The sequence below is a fragment of the Mauremys mutica genome, chromosome 1 (genome assembly GCF_020497125.1).
Source record: "Mauremys mutica isolate MM-2020 ecotype Southern chromosome 1, ASM2049712v1, whole genome shotgun sequence".
In the NCBI taxonomy this organism is placed as follows: Eukaryota; Metazoa; Chordata; order Testudines; family Geoemydidae; genus Mauremys; species Mauremys mutica.
Window position 1 is genome coordinate 119,009,078 of NC_059072.1, and position 19,133 is coordinate 119,028,210.

General features: G+C 40.5%; 1 protein-coding gene and 1 long non-coding RNA gene across 3 annotated transcripts in view; one reads left to right on the top strand and one right to left on the bottom strand.

Moving 5' to 3' along the window:
* Window positions 1-19,133, top strand: part of PDE3A (phosphodiesterase 3A) — a 351,301-nt gene that overhangs the window by 169,361 nt on the left and 162,807 nt on the right. The gene's annotated exons all lie outside the window — the stretch shown is intronic.
* LOC123352585 overlaps window positions 1,653-19,133 on the bottom strand; it is a 35,675-nt gene continuing 18,194 nt past the window's right edge. The window contains exons 2-3 of the long non-coding RNA XR_006574232.1: window positions 9,581-9,753; window positions 1,653-1,777 (exon numbers count right to left, since the gene is read on the bottom strand). This is a non-coding gene — a long non-coding RNA (uncharacterized LOC123352585). The remainder of the gene's footprint in view (window positions 1,778-9,580; window positions 9,754-19,133) is intronic.

The window sequence follows — 19,133 nt, forward strand, 5'->3', positions numbered from 1 at the left end:
TAAAAAGTAAAGTTTATGCACATGGGGAAAGTGTCCAGCTTGTTATATTTAAAATTCTTTTTGCCAGTCTCTGGTATCAAATGTTGGGCTAGCTTATGTACTTCGTGGTGCAGCTGGATGCCACTTGTTTCTTCTGTTCTTGGATCTATTTCAGTACATTCTGTTTCCCAGTGTGTGACAAGTTGTGCTGTGTTATCCCTCAAGGAAAACTAGGAAGGCTCCAAAGTTTTCAGGTATGGCATATCAAAAGACATTTTCTCTTTGCTGTCAAGTCAGGCCAAAGTCATAAATATAAAGTATATCATATACTCAAAAAACCCAGTTTAAAAAAAAATAACAAATTTTTCATTTTATTCTATACTGTAACAATAATTTAAAGTATCCCTAATGTTTAATTCACTGAGCAGAGTGCAGATCATGTCAATTGCTGGTAAGCTTGCTGACTATGCGATGTATCTCATATTACCTTTTCTGGTAAAGGTCACTTAATTGTGTGCATTAAAAACCTATGCTGCTTCCAGATTTGGCTATAGATACGTATGCTTTTATAATTTAATTTTATTTTAGTCAAAAAGCTATATAAAGAATTTTACAATTTAGAGGGAGAAGTTGGTCAGAGAATCAAGGAAGCACAGCTGTGCCAATTGTGAGTGTTTTTGTTTTTTTGTTTTTTTGTTTTAAGTTAAGAGATTATACCCCCACGTATCTGTTTATTTCTAATGGCTCTTTTAAATGACAACTTCATAAACTGAAGTATCCCAAACAAGGGCCATAAAGTTTACTTTGGCCATCTCTAGTAAATTTCCCCTAATCTAAACATCATCATTGCCTCTCATAAATCACTCCAATGACGTCACCTTTTCAGTTAACAAAGTTGATATGTGCACTCTGTCTTAAAGAGCTTTCTGACCCGTTTAATGTCTGAAAGCTTCATATTGTCCCAGAGTTTATACCAACTAGTTTCAAGTAGGGTTGCCAGCGTGAAGACATTTATCTATGTGGCAATATGAAGATCAGGTAGCAGACAACAATTACCTGTAGTCTTTAATTTATTTTTGTTTACTACGTAAAAATATTCTCTCTAGTTTTTAATGTCCTTAATATCTTGTACTTTTGTGTGTTTGCAGACACACACACAGAAGTGGGGAAATATCTGCATTTTTCATAGGGGGATAGTGACAAAAAGAAAAACCATGATTTCCCAAAAGTCACACAAGAAATTCATAGTAGAGTCTGAAACAGATCACAAGTCACTAGTGTCTGAGTGCTTTAGCTCCTAGATAGCTCTGTCTCACACAACTTATTTGAATTTAATTTAGAGACTATTCGTAAGTGATTCAGATTCCATATTACTCCCTCCTTTTTATGGAAGTTTGTAAGACGTTGAAACTACCTGCTTTGTGTATGTTTGAGAATATTTAGATTATGAAATGTCTTTATAACTAGCTGAGAGCATTTGTATTGCATCCCTCAAAAACAAACATGAATCCATTTTGACAAAGATTTCACAAAGGACACTTTCTGCAAAGAAATAGACAAGAAAAGCAAAGCAATTTTTTTCTCTCTTACACACACACATCTGCCTTTCCCTATGTGGAAATAACATTAAGTGCCGATGTCAGCTGAGAAAAGCCAGGAAATTCAGAATTGAGATTTAAATCTTGTCCTTAAGTCACCTAGCAATGTTCTTAGGCATTGCAACACAGATTCTGCACTGTTTCTCCAACTGTTTGTAGACCCTTGCAATTCTGGAGTTTCAGCCATGACTCTGAATTCCCTGAAAGGAGAACAAAAATACTCCTTAACGAACAGTTATATATAACAAACAGAGATCCCAAATTATCAACTGGCTACATGTTGACTGTAAAATTATGAAAATATTAAAAAACAAAACAAAAAACTGTTAAGTCACTTCCTCTTTCATTGTCTTGGGAGAAGACGACCTAAGTTTAATATTTTTATTAATGGTCTTGGCACAAAAAATTAGTGTGCGTGAATGAAATTTGGTGATAAAGTTGGGAGGTATTGTCAATATAGAGAAGGATCAGAATATTATACCAGCAGAGCTGGATGACATTGAAGACTGGAATATCAGAAATGGATGAAATTCAGTAGTGCAAAGTTCGTGGCTCCAATAAGAATTTCTTCTACAAGCTGGGAGAAGTGCCAGAGGAGGGGAGAGACCTTGGTGTGTTGGTTGCTCACAGGACGACTGAGCCACCAATGTGATGCAGCTATGAAAATTACAATGCAATCCTATGTGATGATTTAGGCAAGGCATTTCCAGTAGAGAGAGACAAGTATGAATACCACTGTACAAGGCATTGGTAGGACCTCACTTGGAATACTGTGTATCGTTCTGGTCATCCATGTTTAAGAAATATGATGTTAAACTGGAACAGGTGCCGCAAAGAGCTACTGGGATGATCAGGTGAATGGACGGCTTATTTTATGAGTGGAGACTGGAAGAGTGTGGGTTGTTTAGCCTTACAAAAAGGAGGTCGCGAGGGGATATGATTGCACTCTATAAATACATTCGGGGAGTGAAGAGCTAGTTAAGCTAACAGACAGTGTTGGCACAAGAACAAATGGATATAAACTAGCCATGAACAAATTTAGGATGGAAATTAGAAAAAGGTTTCTAACTGTCAGAGGGGTAAGGTTGTGGAATGTCTCCCAATAGGAGTTGGGGGGGGCAAACAATTTAATTATTTTAAAGAGAGAAATGGACAAATTGAGGAGTGCAATTGTATGATGGGCGTGCTCATGTTGGTGGGGGACAGGGTTCAACTGAAAGGGGCTCACTTCTGGTCTAGGGCTTCATGTTCCGAAAGCTCGTGCTTCAGTGTGTTAGCTGGCCACCAGCAGTATTCTGAAAGGTTCTTTTATCTCCTTCTTTTGAAGCATTGGGAATGGCCATGGCTGGAGATAGGACATGGGGAGGATGGCAGGGCTCTGAGATGGCACCGAGTGTTCTTTCTCTCAGGTGCACATATGCTCAGGGTCTAACTGATCACCCTGTGTGGGATTAGAAAGTAATTTCCTCCCAGGCCAGATTGGCAGTGACTTCAGGTTTTTTTCACCTTCCTCTACAGCATATGGGTGACTTGCCACGATTATTTGAGTATATATCATTTAATCATTTCCCTGCTATTGCAGGGGCTTCAAGCACTGGTATACCCCAGTACCCCTCCCCGCACAATCTCTGCCTGTGGCACATAATAGTCTAGTCTCCTGGGGGTTTCATTTACTTTTGACTCATTTCCATTGTTGGGTTTAGTATGTGAGGTGGGGTGGTACTGGTGGTCTGTGATATACAGGACCGCAAACTAGGTGATCTAGTGGTCCCTTCTGGCCTTAAACTCTGTCTCAAAATTTTTTTTAAGTTCTCTAGATTGTTTCCTTTCCTAGACTTTGTATACACTAAAGTCCTTCAGCAGAATTTTTCCACCATTGTGAACACCAATACAGATCAGGCCAGTGGTAGGAATGATGGGATCTCTGATGTAGAGAAGACTCTTTTGGCCGTAGGCTGGTTTGTTTTGGACTTGTTCCAAGCAGGGTTAGGTGATATGATGTTAATGCCATTGGTTGCAGGAGACTTGCATATTCTAGGGCTCCCACTAGTAGAGCTGCAACCATGGGAACCTTTTTTTCCAAAAAGGCTAGCATAGACACAGTCCTAGAGTTGATAAGCACCTAGATATGAGATTTCAGGCTTCTGTTTCAATACCAGATTCTCTGAGACATGAAGGTTCTTGGATACTCTTAGTTCTCACTCATTGGTATGACTTGCTTATTTAAGGACTAGACTATGACTTGGACCTCGGGCCTGCACAAGGGTTGAAGAACTTCCCCTCTACACCAATATGGGGGCTTCTTGGCTCCAGGCCCATAAGAATAAAATTGACTACTCACCTGTGTATTCCCTCCCCAAAGCAAGTGGGCAAGAAATAAGTGGAGCCTTGGCTCCATCTCCCTTACTTGCTGGCCAAAGCAACTGAGCCAGTGTTGGGTGCATAGTAATTTATATAGTAAATAGTATTGTCTCCGACATTATTCGAATGACCTACCATATACTGAGTCTCGCAAGTGTGTTTATGCAGACACATATGCCGTGGCACTAAGTCAACCTCCTTTGACATACTTGAGTGTTCTGAATGCAGATATGGTGGTTATGGCTGATTATTGTTGTCTGCTGAGCCTGATACCAAGTGGAAGTAAGACTGCGTCAAGTGTCTTCCACTTACATCACACACAAGTGGGCATGGAGCTAAACATGGTTTTCAATGGGCAGCGAATAAAGCATGATTCACACCGGGTCTATCTAGGCGTCACGTTGGACAGAACTCTCACGTATTTTGACCATCTTCCAAAGACCGTGACTAAGGTCAAAACCTGCTTGGAAAACTGGCCAGAATGACATGGGGAACCCACACCCAAAGGTTACGCACTTCAGCCTTGGCACTCTGTTTCTCAGAGGCAGAGTATTGTGCTCCAGCATGGACTCGCTCATCTCACACAAAGATGATCAATGTATAGCTTAATTCCACCATGTGTATTATTTCAGGCACACTTAAATTTACTCCTCTACCTTCTCTGCAATATTGCTCTGTCCAGTATGCAGATAAGAAAGCATAGCAAAGATCTTTGAAATTGCGTGATATGCCACATCTGCTGCTAATTAATCCACCACATGGTCGTGTGCCCTGACGTCGCTTGGTGTGGATAAGTTTTTTACGGTAGAGGATATGTGGCATTCTTCTTGGTCTGCAGAGAAAGTGACAAATAATTATCTTGTCCCTTAACCTCAGGCCAGGTTTGATTTACTGCAAAGCCAATGGAGCCTTCTGAACCGGTTTCGTACCGGGCATGGAATTTGCGCTGCAGTGCAATTTCGGTGGCGTTTTAGAAGCAGTCCTCTATGTCAGTATGGGCAGCCACAAACCATGACACACATTGTTGAGGACTGCAAAATGATTCAACTTCCGGGAGGTCTTTGTGCCTTGAACATCGTTGACAATACACCAAATGAATAAATAGTTATTTACTCAGATGTAGCTAAAGGAGGGAAGTATGCAGAGAAACTGTGACCCACACTCATGTCTCTTAGTTTCATTGTCTCCCAGTACTACTCTGGGGTTAGTGTAACATAACTCATGCTCAGGGTTGTGCCTAAAGTCACAATCTAGCTCTAAGTGTTCATCTAGTTTAATTTGTTTTACCACCATTAAGTGAGGGTTATTTGCATTATGCCTTGTTTTTGTTTTGGGAAGGGATGAGGTTTGAAGACATGTCTGGTTTTGTATCCTTCCTTGGTTCAACATGCAAACAAACCAAAGCTTTTTTTATGACTCGATGGTCATCGGAGAACTATGAAAATTCTACTACAGTTCAGCCCAGGTTGATACTAATGGCCATCCCAGCAAATATTATATCTCAAGGAACCAAGATTTATATCTTGGAATTTTAACATTATCAACCATCCCACTGAGACACGAGGAAGAAACTAGTACTTTAACTTAGTGAAAGCCTCCTTTAGATCTTTAGTAAGTTTTAGGTCACAGTGTCATCTTGGTGAAGAGTGCTCATATTAAGCACAGTTGGGTTATGCTTATTCTACCAAAATTTTGAAAGGGATTGTATATAGAGCTGGTTGAAACTCTTAATTTCCATTTTTCTGGAAGTTTTGAAATTTGTTTTGGTTCCAATTTAGAATGAAAACTAATATTTCCAAAATTTCCTGTGAACTGGAATTTCAAAAAAATTCTGGTTATTGTACATTTTCGTTTTGGAACTTTGAAATTTCACTTGGATTTTATTTCATGGGGTTATTCATTTTTATGCCTTTATTTTGTATATTATTTCATATTATGCACTACTACTACAGTAATTAAGGGCATTGCTTAGGTCTGGTCTACACTGAGGGGTGGTACAAGCTAAGTCGGTCTATGTTACGCAACTTCAGCTATGAAAATAGCGCAGCTGAAGTTGATATACTTAGAGCTACTTACTGTGGTGTCTTCACTGCAGTAGGTCGACTGCTGATGCTCCCCCGTCGACTCCGCCTATGCTTCTCGATCCGATGGAGTACTGGAGTTGACGGGAGAGCGCTCGGCAGTCAATTTATCACGTCTTCACTGGATGCGATAGCTCAATCGCTCCAGAGGTAAGTGTAGACATGCCCTTAGTGCTGATTGAAACATCAGTAAGTAGCAGTTTCGTTTAATTATTTTAAAATAAGGTAGTCTATTTCAACTATTACATTGTTATATTATGACATGTCAGTAGTAGTGGACATTCTGTGGGAATTTTCATTGAAATTGACACATTTTGCAAAATAATGGCCTTGTTCATCAAAAAAGTTTCAACAAATATATTTTGAGCAATTGTATACTAATTGTGTACTGTGTGTAGAAGACATCTTGAGAACAGAAGTGGTGTTTGCAGAACTGGATATTGATGACAGGTGAGTCTGTCAAGGATAATAGCCATGGAGACATTCGTTGTTAATATTTATGCTCCACTAAAGAAGAACCTCGATTTCTTCCATTGCTCAAAATTACACGGCCATAGAGACATTGTCATATAGAGAGTTGTCCTGGGAGAAGGCCAGTGATGGAGCATCTGCCAACAATCGAATATTAGTAATTCAGTGCCCAAAGTCCATTAGGTATTCCAGCAATTGGAAAGAGATATATATCGAGTGACATCTGGAGTTTGATACATCCCAGTGAATAGAGTCTGTATATTTTACTTAGGAGGCTAAAAGCATCTTCAAGGCTGTATCTGTTTATTACTCATTAAGTGCTATAGATGTAGTTGGTGAATCAGTCACTGGTATTGTGGTATCTGTCTGACCATGGCCTGATCTCTACAGTTCCATAATTTGGGGAGGGGCGAATATCTTAAATCTTATAGACTAGGATTTATTCCTTTTTGGCATATCTAAACAGAGTTTTATTATCTCATTTTGGTCTCTGCATGCTCCAAGACTACCACTTGGGAAAATAGAAGAGCAAATAAGGTTTGCTTCATACAAGAAAGTTTTCTTGGATTTTTTTCTCAAGATTAGGGCATGCCAAGGAACATCTCTTAGGGCAAGATTAGGGCAATGCCAAGATTAGGGTATTGCAAGGGAAATCTCTACAAGATAAATCATAGAATTTTGAAGTGTGGATAAAAAAAAATTCAGGCTTAAGAAGCTGATAACATGGAATTTGCTTTGGAATTTGCTGAAGCAAAATTATGAGAGTCATGGTCAAAGTGGATGATTCACCAGCATACAGGTGAAACAAACAGGTTGAAACAATCACATGCCAACAAAATAGGAAAAGTTGGCCTTCAGCTTGTAAAAACAAAACTAAGTGAGCTTTTCATGTTGTTCTCTGGGTCTTTCCTCACTTGTGCTGGACAACGGAAACTTCTTGCTATTTGGACATGGTGCTGCTCTCCTACTGTTATGGAGGATGCACTGGATCTAGTTACTCTCATTATTTTAAAGGATATAAAATGTGCTACCACCTGTTGGAGAAACCTAGACTCATAGGGATTTCCTTTTAGAGTCTATAAACTCCTGCCAGATCTTACCGCTGTGATCTTGAGATGAAGCCAAGCAAAGAGGTAGCTTACTGGAGATTGTGGGCCTGATTCTGAAGCCTTTACCCATGTATCCTGTTGAAGGCTGCAGCATTAAAATATGCTGTAAGAACAAGCAAGGACTGCAGGATAGAGCCTTTGGAGAACAAGCCTGATAATTTTACTGCACAAAGCAGTCAGTCCATTCATATGTGTGTTGGGGATGATCCATAAAGGTACAACAGCTGTGGTAGTTAGTGTGTAGTAACATACTCAGAGAATATAATGAGAATGACACTCATCTTTCTCTCTGCTTTGTATGAGCCTCCCTGGCTCAGAAGTTATTGATTGAACAGAGCCAGGAAGCTGACGGAGGAGGAAGGGGGTGGGTTTCCCTTCCTTTATTACTAGGCTGTTTTATAAACTTAATTAAATATGGATTTTTGAACAATGTAATTTTACCAGTTCTTATCATGTAAACACCATTGGTCAAATGAACTCTGATGTAACTACTGATTTCAAGCAGTTGCTCCAGGGATGAATTTGATTGTGTGAGTATCTGCTCACTTTGTAAATCGCAGAAAAGCTAGAGTTTTCTAGATGTTCTAAGCATTCTTGTGGCGTATCAACTTTATTTATCATTTTAAAGTCTTGAAGTCAGACTTACAGCATTGCTGATGTCATGGACAATCTCCAGGGATCAAGGTGCTGATGCAGCAAAATACTTGAGTGTGCTTAACATTAAGCATGGGAGTACTCCCTGTTACTGTTGCAAGGTTAGCTGTCCTCTTGACCTCTTTCTGAGGGTATGTCTACACTGCAGTTAAGACATCTGCTGCTGGCCTGTGCCAGCTGAATTGGACTCTCAGGGCTTGGACTGTGGGGCTGTTTCATTGCAGTGTAGACTTCCCGACTTGGGCTAGAGCCTGGGCTCTGCGACCCTCCCACATTTCAGGGGCCTAGACTGTGGGCTCTAGCCTGAGTCTGGAAGTCTGCACTGCAGTGAAACAGCCCCGCAGCCCAAACCCCGTGAGCCTGAATCAGCTGGCATGGGACAGCTGCGGGTGTCTAATTGCAGTCAGGTGCGGCTCTGTTTTTTGTTGCCCCAAGCACGGCAGGCAGGCAGCTTTCGGTGGCGCGCCTGCGGGCAGTCCGCTGGTCACGTGGATTCGGCGGTGCACCTGCGGGTGATCTGCCGGTGCCACGCCATCAGCGTCCCCGCCGCCAAAGCCGCGGGGCCGGCGGACCTCCCGCAGGCGTACCGCCGAAAGCTGCCTGCCTGCAGCCTTCACAGCGACCGGCAGACCGCCCCCCACGGCTTGCCGCCCCAGGCACGCGCTTTCTGCGCTGGTGCCTGGAGCCGCCCCTGATTGCAATGTAGACACACCCTATGTTCCCTGAGGTGTCTTTACCCTGAATGCATCCTCACTCCTGCCTTTTTCTTTCAATGCAGTTCTCACACTCTTAGACCTGGGCTGCAGTACCCTGTGTGTCAGTCATGCTTACCCAGCAGGTCTGACTGGGTACAGTTCCTTTGGTATTTCATTAAAATGATAGATTGAGAAGTTGCATCCCTGGAAGTTTGGGTATGGCGTTTCAGAGGCTCTGTCCTGCAAATTGCAGTATATATGAATTAGATATATAGCGTCCATGATAAATAAATTGTTATAAGAAGATTCTTGCTACGATGTATGTATGGCCATTATAACCTCAAAAGAAAAATTTCTCCTCATTCATCTCCTTTCTCCCCTTCGGAGCAGATAATATAGCAGTCTATTATCAGTGAAGATGTTTTGTTGTGGGAGGCAAATATTGAATTACGTAGAGAGCTAATCATTCCAAAGTGCTACATAATAGCTCTCTATCTAAAATGATAAATGCTGTCAACTTACTCATGCAGCAACAGAAGTAGCTATATCAATACCTTTTTGAGTTTACTGCATTATACTGATATTTTTCCGTTCTTCGATCTAAATAAATCATTCAGCCATATTTAGGTTACCTTGACATTAAGATGACTGGAATCTCCTGTTTTCATTGGGAATAGTGTAGTCAATATATCAGTTCCATCAGGATTCTAAACTTTTTCTCTCTTCAGATACATGTACATAATTCCCGTTGATATTGTGCATACTTTTTAAGAGATGAGTAGGGCCCTATAGATTCAGGAGACACCTATAAAACAAATGGAGCTACTTCTGGTGAAAAACACAACCAATTTAAAATTATGCTTAAAGTGTTACATATATTTAGGTCAAGAAGAGAAGAATAATTAATCCATTTGAAATTATAGCAATGAGCAAAAATGCCTTCGCCAAATTGTAGATGGCATAAAATACTCTGCTCTTATGGAAAAACTTTGGGCTCTTTAATGAACAGAAAAGATAAGTATCCCAAAGGACAGCACATGCAGCAGCACAAAGCCCCTTACTATAGTTTAGGTTTAGTGCTAACCCAGAGACAAGACTTTTACCTGCTTCATTTGTTAGATGTCATATGGTTGCAGTATGTGGTCACAGTATGCTGTGGGCTAGAAATGAGCCCCAATTTGTGCTCATACATGAAAATGTGCAAATGATCTTTTTGTGTCCACAAATGGGTCAGAAGCAGCATTGTGCACACAAGGGCCAATTTGCATAATACATTTAATTATTTTTCTTGATTAAGAAAAATATAGTCACATTGGCGCATAAATAGATACAAGAGTTTTCTCTTATGTGGCTGAGGATATGTATTTAATTCTCTTTATTCATGCTGCTGTTGCATGGAAATCCTCTCAGATCTCCTGATAGTTAGCCAACTCATTATTCATTCTATATGTCAGCTGTTCAAAGGATATCACATCCATGCATATAAACCAGTCTTTAAGTGTGGGAGGAAGCAGAGTTTTGCCAACTTCGTTGTAAATATTCTTATAAATGAATGCTGCCTTTCCTGTCCTTTTTTATCACCATGATTTACCATCAGGAAGATACATTTGTAATGTATCAGTATAGAGAAAAGGTGGGGCCATCATATTCCTGTAAAGCTTTTATCTCAGATAAATCCTTGTATGGTTACAGTTCCAATGAGTTGCTTGTTTTTAAGCAAACTGGGCAGCAGGCCATATCCATCAATAGTTTTTTACACCTTTGGACCCATGCCCTTTTCCTTACTCTCTGCTTTCTGACCCACCTTGAATCTGCCTTTCCACAGAGTCAGAAACTTCAGAAACTTCACCATGAACAGAATTTTCTCGCTGTCAGTGCAAAAAGCTTGCTGGGAAGCAGTTTAGGTATCAGATACCTTTTAAGCATGCTATATCTCTACAGTAGCATTTTGTAGTCCTGGGATATTCATAGTCCAAATTTTGTTTTCGCCCATTTTAAAGATAGGGGGCATTTGCAAAATTCATATCTGGATATGTATTTCATGACACACCTACAGTTCAGTTACATTGGGATCCTGGGTTTTGTTTTGGGTGCTTCCATGATTAACTGTTTACTGTTCCTTCTGCTGAACAATTTGACCAGTACTGGTCAGATATCATACAGCACATTGAAACATTACAGGGCTACACATTCCCTGAAATCTAGGAATCCAGGTCTCCTAGGGCATATTTCTGAGGTAAGGTATTGCCAGAAGGTAAAAGCTGCTTATTTAATCATAATGATCAAAGTACATGTCCTCTGCCCTTGGCACAGAACAATAATTGTATGGACATTTAGTGAAAGCAGCAGTCCAAAATGGCCATCAATGAAATCCCCCAACTCATTAAAATGAACTTGCTTATCTCTCCTCTTTCCTAACTTCTAACCATGTTCAATCCACATTCTCTGGGAAAACAGACATGCCTTACAGCCTGGCCTGAAGAGCTTGACTCTAGAGGGTCAAGGAGAGGAAGTGCATTCCTCACCAAGAACATACTGGCAGCAGGTCTCTCTTTTTTTAAACCACGGCACCATAAACTCAAGTGCCTAGCCTGCAGCTTTTTTGATATTGCATTTTGGGATAGTACATTAGGTGGTCAAAATCTGTCATCTGGGACATTACCCAGGATGTCCTCATCCTTTTTCATACGTTAAAGGTCTTTATTTGTAAGAGAAGTTGTAGGCTGTTGAACAGTTTTTGCATGAGACTTTCTGAGCTGCGTTCCATGCTGCTCTAAATATTTTTTCTCAAGTAATGAATGGCCCCCTCCCATGCAGATGAATTTAGAATGTATCTGGATAACTAATGATTTATTTGGGCTGGAAGCTATGGAGAAACATTAGCATTATTAAACTCCGTGATCGAGATCTCTGAAATTGCTGCAAAAAGAGACTAGCATGGGCAGTAGGTCTTAATCTTGCTATGTCGGAGGGTTTTTAATTTATAATCTAATTTCTCAAGCATTCATAACAATCTATTTATGCATAATTTGGAGGTCTGTCAGCTCTCTAAAATTACCCTATTAAATTATCACTGCTAACTTTTAGTGCAGGTCGTAATTAGTTACTATTACCAGTGGGGAATTAAAATCAAGCTGTTAGACTGTACATCTTCCTCTAAGAACAAAAAGCTATAGCTAATTATTTCTTCAGTGTGGGACTACAGACTGATTCATAATGCAGAAAGGGGGCCATTTGGAGCATAAACTCTTAGGAGGAAAGCTGCATGTTGCAGCCATGTTGTGAATTCAACAGCAAATTATGATGCTTTCCCAGCTTGGAATTACAAAGCTAATGATCTTTTGGGTCATGGAAACTGTATTGATATCTGTGCAGTTATTAAAAATTGCACACTCCATTTCTAAACCAGATGAATAGCTCAGAGTGAGAACATAAGTGATGCTCATTTTTTATGAATACGCAGTATTTTCCTACCCAACCCGGTATGGTATGGTACAGTATAATATAAACTAAATTTATAGGGGAAGAGCGGCCATGACAAATACCCAGAGAAATAGGAGTACGGACAATTTGGAAGCTTGACGCTTTCCCACTTAAATGTACTGGGCTTTACATTGGAAAGCTAATTTCTGGCTTTTCAGTTTAAAGTACTAGTTTCCCAGATCTCAGAGATGCAAATGTCAACCAAATGCTAAACTGCTGTAGATAATTGGGCTTGTGCTCTTGGCTTTATAATTCGGCAGACGGTGGAAGTAGAGATTGTCATTGGAGTGCACTGGAGTGTCAGAATCGCATTAGTATTTTATCCTTAGTGTCACTTTCCCCCTCTAACGTGTTCTTTCTTTCTTTCCCTTCACCTTTAGCTTTTTCCATTTTTCTATCACACCATTATCTTTAGTTCCAGATCTAGGTGATGGCTTCAGTCTGCAGTCAGGTATCTCTTTTCAGTTGGCAAAGTTGATCCTAAACAAATTCTGTTTATAGAAAAGATCTGATCTCTTACTTGATAGAGCTTTTGCATGAAGAATGGGGAGGGCATCATATTTTTCGCATTAAATTATTCCACTGATGTTCCTTTGATCATCTGTAGCCTAGTGATTACTACCCCCCTCTGGGCCCTTGTGTTGATATCCAGGGATTCTGCAGGGCAGTCTCTGCATTTCTTTGGGGAAGGGTTCAGCTATCCAAATCAAGGCTAATTCAGAAAAAGACACTTTCATATGCAGGAGTGGTAGGGTTGCCAACTTTCTAATTCCAGAAAACCAAACACCCCTTCCCCGCCCTTTCCCCAAGGCCTCGCCCCTCCTCTTCCCCTTCCCGAGGCCCCGCCCCCACTCACTCCATCCTTCCTCCCTATGTCGCTTGCTCTCCCCGACCCTCGCTCACATGCTCATTTTCACTGCAAGGCCCAAACAGGCACCAAGAGGGCCAGGCGCTTCAACAGTTTGAATGTGGGAGATGGAATGTGCGATTCAGATACCCTTCACCTCACTGGGGAGAGATTTTAAACACTACTGGAAAATTAAACTTTTAAAACTTTTTCTGAAGTGTAAAGAAGATACAAACAATATAAAACAAAAAGCAGTTTTAGAGTGCCCATTGAAACTACTTAAATGTATACTACTTTTTTTGCCCCATTATGCATGTATTGAGTCCAATAGCTTCTTAAATAGCTTATGTTGTGCTAACCTATGTCTTCCAGAAGTGCACCTAGTCTTCATCTTATGAGATGGAGAACCTATCACTTCCCATTGTAATTTGTTCCAATTGTTAATATCTCTCTTTGATAAAAATGTGTGCCTTATTTCTAATTTGAATTTTTTCTGGCTTCAGCTTCGACTTTTTTTATGCCTTTCTCTGCTAAATTAAGGAGCCCTGTAGTATCTCTGATATTATTTCCCCATGAAGACACTTCTACACTGTAATCAAGGTGCCTCTCAGTCGTCTTTTTGATAAACTAAGCGTATTGAGCTCTTTAAGCCTCTCACAGTAAAACATTTTCTCTAGTCCTCAAATTATCTTTGTGGCTCTCTTGTACACCCTCTCCAATTTTTCAACATCCTCTTTTAAAATGTAAACACCAGAAACAGATACAGTATTCCAGTATTTGTTTCACCAATGCCATATACATATACTCCTACATGCTGGTGTTGCTCTTCAAAATCTATGAATGATAAAAAAGTGATTAGATCAAAATGAATTTAAGCTTCAAATGCAGGTGAGTAAGACAGCTAGTAAGAATATAACTTGTAAAACAGAAATTGGGGATCAATTTTACCTTCTCGGGGATAATGGGTAATCCAAAAGAGAAACTAAGAATCTGCTCCACCCTTAGCTCTATTTTCTTAATAACTTGGCTAATATTGCTCTTGACAAGTACAGAACATGCTTTGTTCATGTCACATCATCTGTATAAATGTTTTGTATAATGCAACATTGGTGCAACAATTCTCTCCCATCTATGAGAAAATGGACTACAGTTCACATGTCTCAATGGGGTAACTTGTGGAAATGATAAACCAATACATATAACTTTATTTCATAAATACCTATATTGTAATTTTTATGGGTGGAATTAGGACCACACATCATCACAGCTGCAATGGATCCATTAAGAGCCCACTCCTGATGCCCAAATACAAATCCATAGAGCACAACCACAGAAACGCACACCTGTCCATATACCTATATAAATGAATCTGTAGAAACTGACTTCCACACTTGCATGCAGATACACACATGTATTCATGTGTACACATCTAGCATGCACTAACACATATACTTCCACATTATTTATTATTACAATTGTTGTTTAGTGCCTAGAGGCCCCAACTATGATCAGGGCTCCAGGGTGGTAGGTGCTGGATATACACATAAAAAAGAGAGAGTCTGCAACAAAGAGTTTATAATGTAGCTAGGCAGAGATGGGGAGAAATGTATGATACATTGGCTCTTCTGCAATTACTAGTCCACAACATTCACTTTTTAAGAAATAATAAGTTGTAGTTATGTTCCTGAAAAATGTGTCTTTAAGCGAAACGATGTTTAGCGAATCCAATTTCCCCATAAGAATTAATGTAAATAGGAGGGTTAGGTTCCAGGGAATTTTTTTTCACCAGCCAGAAAACTATATATTATATAGATATACATACAATTTAATACTGTTCACAGCTGTAATGATTATAAAGCTTAGTTGAGGTGGTGAAGTTAGAGGGTGGAAGAGGGAGGGATATTTCCCAGGGAATGCCTTGCTGCTAAATGATGAACTAGCACTCGGCTGAGCCCTCAAGGGTTAACACGTTGTTCATGCTGCCTTCTGTGAGAGGCTACATTAACGCAGGGAGCATTGCGCAACTTTAAACAAGCATGTTCCCTAATTGATCAACAACGTAACAACGTTAACTGGGATGACTTTAATTGAGGAGTTACTGTACATTTCTTTTAGCGTTCCCTTCTCCCCGACATTTTAGATCATCGTTTTTTTGCGCACAAGCCAGCAAAAGGAATAAAAGTTAGTTAGGCTGCAAATTTTATTCACACAGGTATACATACACACATGTGGCAATACACACACCTTCTTACACAAAGAGAGAGAGTCTTACACATATACAATGCACACACTTGCCTACACAGAGACATTTTTTCATACTGTTCCAGGGGCTGCCTAAAATCACCCTGCCAGGAAGGGAGGAGGGAGCACTGGAGGGGAAAAGTGGGGGTGGAGGAGAGAGGATGGGGAAGGAAAGAGGCCAAGGATGAGAGCAGGGTGGGAGTGAGAGGGGGCAGGGAAGGAGAGAGGAAGGGGGTGTGGGAGGGGTATGTGGGGTGAATGGGGGGCACAGGGGTGTGTAGGGACACACTGCTGCACTCCCATTATATTGAGGTGAATGGGGTGCAGGGGTGAGGGCCATGGGAGTGGTATCTGGGAGGTGAAGAGGATGGGTGGGAGAGCACTGTAAGGGCTACAGGGCTAGGCTGGGTAGGTGTGGGGGGCAGGATAGGGTGGGATGGGGGAGGGATGCAATGAGGGGTATGGGGGTGCACCCCCATTCCCAGAACTTGGAGATGGGGATATACATACCTTTAACTCCTGAGTGCCGGCATTGGGGCAACAGACCATGGTTCGCCACAGCTCGAGCCCAGCCACATGAGAAGTGTGAGGAGAAGAGGGCTGGGCAACAGTGGGAGAGCGCATGCCACGTGACCTCTCAACAGCCACCTGCTGAGTGCTCACAAGTGGTGCTAGTTTCTCCCCTGCCCTGACCCAGCCAATGGGAGCTGCGGCGGGTGGCAGGGCAGCACGCAAACTCCCACCTGGCGGCCCTTAAGGCTAAGAGCTGGACATGCCGTCTGCTTCCTGACCTGGGAGCTATGCGGTTCGCGGCCTGGCGGCTAGTAGGGAGCCTGCCAGCCCCGCCGCAGCACCGCGTGAACCGGACATTCAATGGCCAGTCAGCGGTGCTGACTAGAGCCACCAGGGTCCCTTTTGGACCAGGTGTTCCGGTCCAAAACTGGACACCTGTCACCCTAAGGAGTGGAACTCCTCAATTTCATGACATTCTTTTCTTCCTTTCAACATATTCTTAATACCCAATTGTGAGTGACTCATCATTTGACCATTTTAGTTTGCTTTAGGGTGAAATTTGCCACAAAAGTTCACTTAAGCAGTATCTTTGTTTTCTTGCTTTCCAAGCCTTAAATCAGATTAATACTTTTCATTTTAATTAGAGCACAGAGCAGGGAAACATCCTTTTTGCCATGAAGAGAAAAGGGAAAAAATAGTGGTGAAATTTTGAGAGAGAAGCTGTTACTGAACCTTCTGGAACAATTGGAGCAAAATAGCGTAGAGCAGGAATACTCTTTGTATATCTAAGAGTCCTGTTGCTAACCCATCAAACCTTAAGCTTTCTGTCTGACCTCTTTGAGCCATCTTTCCATTCATTGGTTTTATTTCTTTTACTTTATTTGAATAGCTGCATCTGACCTTTAGCCACGTGCACATTTTCATGTGAATATAAGTCTGATACTGTGAACACACAATTGGTTACTGCATTTAGTAAAAGCAGCAAAGAGTCCTGTGGCACCTTATAGACTAACAGACATTTTGGAGCATGAGCTTTTGTGGGTGAATCCGACGAAGTGGGTATTCACCCACGAAAGCTCATGCTCCAAAACGTCTGTTAGTCTATAAGGTGCCACAGGATTCTTTGCTGCTTTTACAGATCCAGACTAACACGGCTACCCCTCTGATACTTGCATTTAGTAAAAGGTCTGTCTTTGGTCCAGGGTTGTACATATGGGATTTAAGTGATATTTGTAAAATATCCAGTTATTTGTGTGATTCAGTTAAAAAAAATCCATAATATATGTATACAGAAATTCATTCTGCAGGAATAATAAAAGGTTCTTTAAAATTTACAGTCAAACAAAGCAATATATTTATTCTTAGCAATAGACTGTGTACACTAGTTTGACTACTACTGTGCTCATCGTTTGAACTAATGTTATTTACAGAACTGGCGTTTAACTCTAGCAACATATCAGAACTGAGTTTTTTTTAAATGGCACAAATTTATGATGCCTATTACAGGTTTTCATCTTGATCTTTGTTGTTAACAAAAGTATCACCAGTGCATAAAGTTAGCACCTGTTGTGTTTCTTTAGCAATTGAATAGATCTTGGTTGGGGTGGTTTAGTGAAGTTTCTTTGAGAGGGTAGGTCAGGTTTCCTGGGTTCCATTTCTGATTCTGCCATGGATATGCTCAGAATATAGTTTTTCTTAACACTTCTACTTTGTGCAAAATGGATATAATGTCTGTCTCACAGGGGTTTTGCTTAGGGTAAACTTTTCAAAACCCATTTTCAAAAGTGACTTTGGCTTCTAAAGCACTTAGGTGGTTTTGTAAATTTTACCCGTAATTAATATTTGCAAAGAGTTTTGAGATTTGTTGAAAGGTGCTGCTTACTGTCGGTATAAATTATTATTACTAATTTAAGAAATTAAAATAACTAGTCTTTGCATTCTAATTATTTATTTTCCTGGGGAGTAAGTGACCTCTCCCATCATCACACTGAATGCAGAGTAAGCGGCTAAGAGTGTAAAATATCCAGCAGCTCTGTGCCAGTGCATCGTGGTAACACTGACTTGTAAGGACCAGATGTCTCACAGCTGAAAGTTTGTCATTCATTTCCTCTTTGTCTCGTTCATGTTTACTCTGTTACAGATTTAGCCTGTGATGTATTTTAGTGTGTCCAACTAAACAAGAACAGAATGTTACATTCAATCCAGCATTATATCTTGGTCAGATGAAGGGGGCTAGTTACTGACAAATATAATTGTAGTGATGGCTTTTAATAATATTGGAGTTCTTTCCATTAGAAACTATACTGAGATCATTAGCTCGTTTCACATAGGCCACCAACCAGCTATTGGACATAATAATGATTTATGGCCACTATTGGCCTCTGTTGGATTTGAACTGGCATCTGAAAGTGTACAAGGTCTGTAATCCATTTCCAAAGGTTTTATTTTCTTTTGGGTACAGTATAATTTTTATGGATTATTTGATTATTGAGGCAATGTCTAACTTCTTTACTCAGTGACAAGCCTCATGGGACTTGTAGGGTTTAAGGTTCTTGACTGGTACATTATTTCAGGGTAGCTGTTTCTTCTGGATATGTAATTTCTGGCAGATCTCCTTTTATTGACTTTAATAAGTAAAGAAAAGCAAATTGCCATTGAAATGAATACCTTAGAAATGAATTCTGTTTTAGTGGGAAAACTTCCAAATTGTCTGTGCTTGTATTCTGCTCAGAATGTGGGTCCTTTCAGATATTGTACTGTATTTGTTTTTGCATTTATTTGCAGCGGTGTCATAGAGACCAATGCAGGCATGAAGACTGCTTTTCTTTGCATAAACATCTGCTGCTATTAGGACACGCTTGCGCATCAAGCCCTCTAATTATCCAGCTGTGTGTAATAAGATCAGTGAAATCCCAATGGCATATCCTTATATTCCAGACTCTCTTCCATCCTTATATTGGTAGCTGATTTCCTGGCAGTGACCTGTAGTTGTTCAAATGAATGCAATATTTGAAGATAAGTCTTTTGCAGTTAAGCATATATTTTATTAATCCAAGGAACCTTAGATACATAAAGTTGCTGGAGCAGTAGACCAGTAATTA